This window comes from Myotis daubentonii, chromosome 8 (assembly GCF_963259705.1).
Source record: "Myotis daubentonii chromosome 8, mMyoDau2.1, whole genome shotgun sequence".
In the NCBI taxonomy this organism is placed as follows: Eukaryota; Metazoa; Chordata; class Mammalia; order Chiroptera; family Vespertilionidae; genus Myotis; species Myotis daubentonii.
In genome coordinates this window covers 51,263,137-51,273,639 of record NC_081847.1, presented here as the reverse complement: position 1 = coordinate 51,273,639, position 10,503 = coordinate 51,263,137, and positions in this window count along the sequence as shown.

Genomic DNA, 10,503 nt, shown 5'->3' with positions numbered 1-10,503 from the left:
TTTAAAGCTATAGGACAGCAAAATTATTAATAGGAGTTTTCTCTGGCCACTGAGATTTAGGGAAATATATTTTTCTTTTGTTTATTATTTGAAAATATTCTTCTTGATTTCAGAGAGGCAGGGAGAGGGAGAGAGATATAGAAATATTGATGAGAGAGAAGAATTGATCAGCTGCCGGCGGCATGCCCCCTAATGGGGATGGAGCCTGCAACCAGGGCATGTGTCCTAACTTGGAATTGAACCATGACCTCCTGGTTCAGAGGTGGATGATCAACAACTGAGCAACACTGGCTGGACTATTTATTGGTTTTTAATTTTTTTCTACAATTAGCATAGTTTTCAGTTACTGCACATAAATTATATCTATGAGTACATACACACATCTACAGAGCACACACACACTCTGTTAGGGTGTCCAGCCATGGGAGAGATTAAAAACATGAACATTTATCCTTGTGCCTGTGCAGCCTAGAATTTACTAGTAGTAGAGTTTAGGAAACAGATACATCCTACTTTATTATTGAACTGAAATGCAAATAAGGGGGCACAGATAAAGGACTCTGGGGGTTCAACTGAACCCCAAAGAAAATGGAAAATTTGGTAGGAAGGGATCTGAAAGGCTTTGTGAAGGTATTTGATGAGAATTGTAGCAATTCTTTAAAATCTGGAAGTGCTATCATGAGAATAAGAGCATTATAAGCAGTTGAAAGATGATGTAGAAAAGTATAACTGTGCTGGCCAGGAAATGCATTAAAGGAGCCATCAGTAGCTGAGTCATTTTCCCATGGGGAAATAGCAGATCCTAAAGTGTTCTACAAAAAATGTAGTGGCCATTTCTTAAGATGACCTTAATTACCAGAAAGGAAAAATCACACATACTTTGGTAGGCAATTGAGAGAGCTTAAAAGCATTAAAACAAGCAAAAAAGGGAGCCTATTATTTGTGTACATGTCCTGTGTCTATATGTTCATTTGAGTTTCCCTGGAGACAGAGGCTAAGACAAGGACTGGGTACAGGTAGTTTATTGGAGAGGAGATCTCAGAGGAAGAGAGCTTGGGAGAGGGAGATGGAGTGAGGGAAAGGAGAAAACCAATTGAATGGTGCATTATCCAGTTTGCTATTCTGTGCTCTGGCACCATAGTTTGGGGGCATGACCTCACCCACGCTTCCCCATGAACTGCTGGGAAGTAGTGTTCAGAGTAGGGACTTTCCCTGAGGAAGAAGATGGAAGTGCATTTGGTGCTTAGAATAGATTTTCTGCTTGGATCTAAGAACCCAAGGAACTGCTCATCACAGCTGTGGGGAGAACGGAAGTGGACTGAGGGATGTGCTCCATGCTTAAGGTTTTAGGGGGCTTATCTTATTTGAAGTCCTACAATGCAATGACCTTGTGAAATAAATATTATTGCAACTTAGGTTATACTTTAGGCTAAGTTTATGGCATGACAACCTTTTATTTTCCCTATGTATCCCATACTACAAATACCCTAAATTCTCACCATTACTTGAAAGGTATTTTATTCTATGTCTTTTCATATACGATGCCTATATTTAAAGTATCCTCTTACAACCATGAGCAGGTTATTGGTTTTACTAAGTTTTTAAAAAATCCAGTAGCTATTACATTATATATAGCTTATAATGCTCAACATCTCTTCCTTCTAGCACAAAGCTTGCCAAATAGATAAAAGGGTTATGTTTTTTTTAAAAAAAAAAACACAACAATTGTGACTTTAATTTTATGTCACAAGTGGGTTGTCAGTTTCAATTTACAGTCTTTATGCTAAGTATAGAACCGTGCTGACCAATTGGCAGTTAGATTACAGTTAAAATACAGTATAAGTATTAAAATAATTCTTCCTACTTGGTCTTGCTCTAATTAATATTTTCTTCTAATCTGTTGGTGGGAGAATGCTCTGTTCCTTATATTTACAGTAATATCATTGTGTCTTTCCTAATACTGGATTAATTAATTCTTAATGTCCTTTCATTGTATTTGTGTTTATGCCATTGAAATATTTTATTTCATTCATAGACAGCTCTCTATAAAAGGTGTATTAAAATTAAAATGCTAATGGCAGATTGTGGAACAGCATATTCTCACCTCTCGAGATCTTTGCACAATGCTTGTCTTATGTAGAATGAACAAAGATTGGTATTTGCATAGTTTAGTTCTCAAGTGTAGTCTCCTTTGAAGCCTAAGTCAGCCCCAATGGCAATTTCCTAGCAAGTGTTTATTTCCAGTAAAATGCTACAATGAAATACTTGAACTGTGAAGAGGACAGGAAAAAAAATCAATCTGAAGTAAAATCAGTAAAGCTCATGTTGCATGTCTCTGGGATGTTTGTTGTTTTATCCCTTCTTTTTGACTTATGGTCACAATCACAGCACTTACAAACTCTTACACACTTATCATATCAGACTTGTGGGATCATTTATGTTCCTAATTGGATAATGAATACTTCATCAGAAATGTAATTTCTTATAATAGTGTTTTTTATATGAAACCTTAATACCCCAATGTGATGATATTTGGAGGTAGAGTTTTGGAAGGTAATTAGGTCAAAACGGTACAGCCCTTGTGAGGGTATTAGTGCCTGCAATGGTTTGAGTGTTTGGGTTCCCAAAACTCATATGTTGAAGACCTTTCCCCTAAGGTTATGGTGTTGGAAGGTGGGACCTTTCGGGTGACTTGGTTGTGAGGGTGGGGCCCAGATAGTTGGGATTAGTGTCTTAGAGGAGAAGACCCACATAATTACTTAGCCCCCTATACCAAATGAGGTTACATCTGGAAGACATTCCTCACCAAATACCAATAGGGTACTGTTTGAACACCATTGTGATTCCATATTATTTGTTCTGGACAGTTTGGGAAAAATTGTATAAGAAGTGTCTTCCCAATCACTCAACACAAGTACAAACAAGAGTCAGTTCTTTCAACACATCTCCCCCCCCACCTTTTTTTCCTGCTTAAATATTCAGTTGCCATTACAATTTATTTTTCAATAAGTTATTAAAAAATAGTTGGTTTTTAAAATATATTTTATTGATATTTTACAGAGAGGAAGGGAGAGGGATAGAGAGTTAGAAACATCGATGAGAGAGAAACATTGATCAGCTGCCTCCTGCACAACCCCTACTGGGGATGTGCTCACAACCAAGGTACATGCCCTTGACCGGAATCGAACCTGGGACCCTTCAGTCCTCAGGCCAATGCTCTATCCACTGAGCCAAACCAGTTAGGACTAAGAAGTAGTTGTTTTTCTGCAAATTTAGTAACAAAACAAATGTAAAGGTAATGTAAGAACTAAGGCATCTTTTGTGGTTACATTTGGTGTTAACATTTTTTTATGATGAGCTCTTAATTGACACATTATTGTAAGATAATTTTTCAAGGGTCTGCCAACACATGAGCCCATACAGAACCCCATGCTTTTCATCAATTGCAAACTGTGTCATTTTTTAAAATCAAATGAACACAATATACATCAGCAGATGTGGGTGGCATAGATTTTCAAAAGTTTGATAATAATGTATCTCCCTGTCTCTCTATTATTGAACAAACAAACAAACAAACAAACACCCATGGTCAAATACAAACAAAAATCAGAATATATTCTGTGAAGAGTTACATAGGTTGATGGTATTGGCACGTCCATTAAAAGCTGTACTGTCATGGTATTTTTCATAAAACTTCATGTAATTTTCCTGCTAAATACAAATAAAGAACATAACTTTGTTACACTGAAGTTATATAATCTCATGTTCCTAGTAGTTGTTATTATAGTTTACACTATAGTTTATAGTTTATTATAGTTTACATTTCATTATTGAACATATTTTACTCTGCTGAATATTAAAGGAAAGTAGATTCTTAACTACAATATATTTTTAGGACAGGGCCTTACTAACTGTTGCCTTTATAAAATTGATATGTGTAGTGCAATTTGATTCAATTGTATCAACTAGTAGACATATCGACAATGATTTATATTGAACACAGATATAATTGTGACAGTCTGATCAGTTAGACAATCTCATATCAAGTTGACTGTTCTTTCAGACATTTCACAGACATCTATTATTAAACATATTAAGCCAGGAGCTGCCCTAAAGTGCCTGAGATTCACTATGCTCTGCGCCAAAAAAAAAAAAATACAGAAATCTTCATGCCTGTATGTCATACTCAGTGTTGGGAAGCAACCAACAAATTAAGAAATTAAATTATTATTGGGATTATAAGTAACAAGTGACATGGATTAACTTTCCCTGTAAATTACATAATATGCTAATGCGTATTATCATCCCCTTAGAACTGAAAAAATGGCATGCACAAGGTACACAGTGAAGTAAACAGCAAGTGGCCGAGTGACAGAAGCTAGAGTGTAAGTGTGCATCCAATGACTGGAGTATTTTAGGGGGTTATGAGGCGTGTATGTGTGTGTGTGTATGTGTGTGTGTGTGAGTTCTTTTAGTGTCTTCAAAACTCTGAGAAATATGGTATTTTCCTTAGAAAACTAACTGCAGGTTTTGCTTAATACATGCTATACTTTCTCTTAGAGCTAATAATAAAACAATCCCTCAGTTGTTACATCTAATATGAATTAGAATGGTTCAACCCAGTGGAATTCCTACAAGGTAACAAACAAGCCTGAACAGAAGGTTTGCACTTCCCCGAGAACTGAAATGAGCAGGAAAGGTATTCCCATCTGGTTCATGTAGGATATTTCTCTACAAGTCACATTAATTATTTCACAAGCTGAGAAAACATATTGACAACTGACTCTCCCAAGCAGGCTGTACAATCTGAAGGAAATGTTTTGTTCTATGGGAAGGGATGTGAATGATGGCATATCACATATCCCAATTCTGAGCATGGATATAAGACCATATGTTAAAGTATAAAAATGATTCATCTGTGTCCTCTACCTTGTGGAAAGTGAACATAATTGTGTCTTCAAGAATCCCAGTGTTTGTATTTACATTAGAAACCACATGGCTGAATATTGGTTTGCAAGTCATTCGATCACTGGAACATTTTCACAACTATTTTTGCTAATGTAGAAATTATAGCACTTTCCTGTGACTTTTGTATGACTTTCTTAGGGCTGCCAAAAAAAAAAACACAGTGGCTTAAAATGACAGAAATTTATTCTCGCTTAATTTTAGAGGTGGAAAGCCAAATTCAAGGTGTCACAGTGCTGCACCCCTTTCAGAGGGTCGAGGGGACATTTGTTCCTTGCCTCTTCTAAGGTCTGGTGGCTGCTGGTTTCCTTGGTTTAGAGCCACATGACTCCAATATCTGACTGTCTTCACAGCCTTCTCTTCCGTGTGTCAGATCTCCTTATTATAAGGACACTTGTGCTTTGATTTAGGGTTCATCTGGATAATCCAGGACAATCTCCTCTCATTTGCAGGTACTGGGAATTAGGATGTGGACAGATATTTTGGGCATCACCATTCATAAATATTGTTCTTACTCAACAAATACAATAGAGCATGTGTAATTAGGAAAGGTTGTATAAGTGTTCTCAGTTCTGATAAAGTTGCTTCAAGGAATTGTTCACTTCCAAGTGAAAATAAATAAATGAGCAAACCCAAACTTTCCTTAGGATTTCATTGAACAAGAATGACATTGTCAGAACCTCATGAAAGTAAAAACTGTGACTCTTTTTTTCTTTTCTTCCCAGTGAAAGTGTTCTTAATCTATTTATAAAACATTTATTTATTTTAAATGAAAAAAAAAACACATACAAAACTTAAGTGGTCATCTTTTGTTTCCCCCTCCTTTTCTAGCTGTTAGATATAGATTCTTATGCTGATTTTTCCCTTTATCATAGGATATATCTTAAAGGACAAATAAAAAGGCTAGCATCATCAAGGCAGCATCTTATATAATAAAAAGGTAATATGCAAATTGACCATCACTCCAACACACAAGACGGCCACCCCCATGCGGTCAAAGATGACTGCCCCCATGTGGACACAAGATGGCCAGCAGGGGAGGGCAGTTGGGGGGGACTTGGCCTGCAAGGAAGGGCAGTTGGGAGGGACCAGGCCTTCAGGGGAAGGCAGTTGGGGGTGATTAGGCCTGCAGGGGAGGGCAGTTAGGGGTGACCAGGCCGGCGGGGGAGGGCAGTTCGGGGTGACCAGGCCTGCATGGGAGTGCAGTTGGGGGTGGCCAGGACTGCAGGGGATGGCAGTTAGGGGTGGCAAGGCTGGCAAGGGAGGGCAATTAGGGGCAAGCAGGCCAGCAGGAAGGCAGTTAGGCGTCAATCAGGCTGACAGGGGAGTTGTTAGGGGGTGATCAGGCTGGCAGGCAGAAGCGGTTAGGGGCAATCAGGCATGCAAGCAGGCAAGTGGTTGGGAGCCAGCAGTCCTGGATTGTGAGAGGGATGTGTGACTGCCCGTTTAGGCCCGATCACACCAGGATCAGGCCTAACTGGGCAGTCAGACATCCCTCAAGGGGTCCCAGATTGGAGAGGGTGCAGGTTGGGCTGAGGGACACACCTCCCCCCCTGCACAAATTTTGTGCACTGGGCCTCTAGTTACTACATATTTAAGAGTGCCCCAAAGGTCTGTTAGAGCAGCTACTGTGGTTGTGCCTCCGTGAAGTGTGTAGTTAGTAGGGGAACTTGAATATTGCACACATAGTAAGGTGTCTATTAGAAATAGATGGTCCTTCTATTTATAAAATTTGAAGTCTTCCAGCTATTCTTGAATTGTTTGAATACTTTTTTTATAAGTAAACACCATTGGATATGGCTGTGTCTGTCAGAAGACTCAATAAATACACGTTTCAGCTTGAAAACAAGCATTGTTGGTTATGTAGTAAGAAGGCTGTAATTATAATTATATTTCCTTTTCAAAATTAGAGGCTTTCCCAGATAGTTCTCTGCATCTGACTAGTTACTATAGATTAGTCAATGTCATGGCTACCTAAGAGTGTGGCAGTTAAAACAAAACAAACCTTCAGAATGAGTATAAATGAATATTAATAAAGGTGATACATGGTTGTTATTATATGTAAATTATCTCAAAAACACTGTTTCAGAATTTCTGCCATTTTCTACCTGATGAACACCTTTCTGGTATCATTTCTGTGCAATTAAACGCCTATGTGACTCAAGAGCCAATTTATTTCATTTTCTAACTTACACATGCTATGCCTAAGAATGCTATTACTTGTTTCAATATCTATTTTTAAGCAATCTTAATCAAATATATTCTGAATCCTATTGAAAATCTATTATCAATTGTTCAATCTTTGGTGACAAAATTAGTCTGTTGTCCATAGTTTCAAACATATTAAAAATTATAGAAATAATAAAACACTCAAGAAAATGCTGAGCACATAAGATAGGTCCAAAAAATAGAATTGTTTTATTACTTTTCATTACCTTGACTCATCTTTAGCTATTCCTCTGTAGAGAGCAAATGCTATTTTGTGCAGTGTTGTCAAATCTGAAAGTTGTAGAAACACTAATTTATTTAAAGTTTAATCACATTTTTAATTTCTTTTTCTTTTCTCTAAAGTTTTATTTCAAATAAGTAACATTTTAGTATTTAGTTAATGTGAAGGCCTGGAGATAGTACATGGAGCCCAAGCTTCACACATTTATGATATGTTTTCTCATGGGTCAATAAGTCATTCATTATTTTCAAATACTGTCAATAAATAGATAAAATGGATACAATCAGATATCATAAATGTGTGAAGCTTGGACTCCATGTATTATCTCCAGGCCTTCACATTCATGGGAAGAGGCAGCTTGGAAATGATCAATGGGGCTTGAAGTCAGAAAGGCCGGTCTGAAACCTCTTACAGTTCTGACACACCACATGCTGTGAGGTGAATCCCTTCATCTCTGTTTCTTCAGGATGAAGTGCAGAGCATGACCTCCAAAAAGCCAGCCAGAACAACAGACTTAGCACACATCTTAATATGATCTGCTGCCGGAAGCCGGTCCATCCTTGCTGCTTGACACAGTCGCTGCAGGATAGAAACATCTGCACAGCATATGTTTCAAGGGACCCGGCGTATATAGCATACTGTTCTTAATATGTTTGCTCCCCTTAGCACTGTGTGTTTTAACCAAGGTCACCTCTCCGAGAAAGGTTGTTTCCCCAGGTAGGGATTTTTCCCTGAAGTTAGGGAGGGAATAAAACCTCTTAACTAAGTGCCAGGCGGGTAATTAATCACTTTAACTACGAACAATCATGCTTAAGCTACATATTCTTTACTCCCTGGAATGGAGATAAGAAACGCCCTAACCTTTGTAATAGAGATTGATAGTATTGAATCAACTGGTATAAATACAGATGTAACAAGACAGAAAGACACAGAACTTAGAAGTCAGAACTCAGAAGACAGAACCTACACAGAACCTACAGACAGAAGAACTTCGCTGGAGAGAACATGGCAAAAGATCCTGGACTGAACCTGACTACAGAAATATGGCAAGAGAACCTGACTAGAACCTGGTTACCGAACCTGGCTGGAGATCTCAGACAGAACCTGGCTAGAGAACCTAGCGAGGGAACATGGCTACAGAACCTGGCTGGAGATCCTAAGCAGAGCCTCTCTGGAGATCCAGACCAGAACTTGGCTGGAGATCCTGGCTGGAGATCCTGGCTAGGCTGCTGATCAACTGAACACTGTCTCCGTGTCCTTCCTTCTTTGCCGACTCCGTCTACGCCTTTGGGAACCCCTGGACCTGCTGGGGTTGGACCCCGGCAATCTTCTAACTGGTCCATAAGGCAGTGACAGGACATGCCACTCAAGAAGTTTGGTTCCAAATAAAGTCACTGAAATGAACCATCCAATATCAACATCCAGACAAAGGTCCTTCCACAGTATAAATAGGAGTTCAAAAAACATTTTACATTTTATTTTTCCCCTGAGCTAACTCCCCCTACTTTTCTCCTTCACATTTTAATTTAAGTGAGCATTTTCATCAGTAGTAACTGGAGCACAGAGTTAAGAAGTATGGATTTGAAGCCTGCTCTTTCATAAAATCACTGTTTTACCTTAAGCAAGTAGTTTATCTTTCTGTGTAAAAGTGCAAGAGGTACTATGAGTATCTACCTGGGAGGGCTGCTATCAGAACTCAATGCGATGATACAATATAATGACACTGTAAGACAGTATTTGGGGGGTGACATTGTTATCAGATTCATGAAATGACCAGGAGGGATCTGTGCAGCCAGCTGCCCATAAGACCCAGGTTGAGCTGGAGTCCTCCAAATCTGTCACTTTGCCTGTAAGACTTGCTGCATTCTGGAGACCATGGTCGACTCTGGGTTAATGTAATAATATTCTTGGGAAGAACTTGGGGTCCTTAGATACTTTGGAATTCTACTCAGTCTAGTTCTCACTCCATACAACCCATTGTTATCAACCCTTACCTCTGTGTGTAACCTACTCACTCCCATTAGAAGATAAGACCTTAATCTGGAGTTTTTGATAGTGCAGGTGGAGGAGAGGATGGCTGGGGTTAGCAGTGGTAATGGGTTCAAGATAAAGGACAAGAGCAAGTATGTATCATATCCACATTTTATTTATCTTGGTGTTTCACTGTGTCTGTATAGATATTAGAAAGCCAGACATATTTTAAGCATGATACAAAGCTATTATTAGTACTCACATTACCATCATTATCATCTTCAATCTTTCCTGCCCATATTCCTGGCATATGGCACCCTCAAATACTCTCCTGAGCTCAATTAATTCATATTTTATATTTATGTTATAAAAATTCCTTAATTATAAATCTTTACAAAATTATCCATTTCATGCATTAAAGCAAGCATGTCAAACTCAAAGACGAACATGGGCCAAATAAATGAGGCACGTGGCCTGTGAGCCGCAAGTTTGCGATGCTTGCATTAAAGGGTTAGCTGCTGGAGATCAGGCCCAGGTTATTTGTTACAACCTTTGCACTATTCTACAGCTTGTGACACAACCTTAGTATCCCAAAACACTTAACAAATAAATGAAATATATCTGTTTTTGATTATTTTGTGAAAATTTTTTATGGAATCAGATTTAAAAATTAATAAAAGGTGTGAAAATAAAAAAGTAAATATGAGATTTCATTGCTTGTTACAGTTCAGTACATCATTATCAAGGAAGACGAAGTGTTGGGGAGGGGACTAGTTGAAGAGATAAGAACAAGAATCCAAAATCAGGGGGAAGATAATTGAAAGGCATTTCCTACACATTGGATTTTTCTAAATTTATTTTTTTTCTTTATTGATTAAGGTAAAATGTGTCCTTATCACCTCATTGCCCCACACATTGGATTTAAAGGCAAGGACTTAACATAGTTTAGGTAGTAGCTTTTAGCCTCTCCTGCTCATAGATCCGTCCAATCCATCTCAGAGGCTAGTGCCCATTTCTCAGCCACAACAATGACAACAAAGGTGGACACAGGCAAGTCAAAGAAGTTCAAGATGGGTCAAAAATATAATGGATAGTAACTTTAATTTGTGATAAGTCTA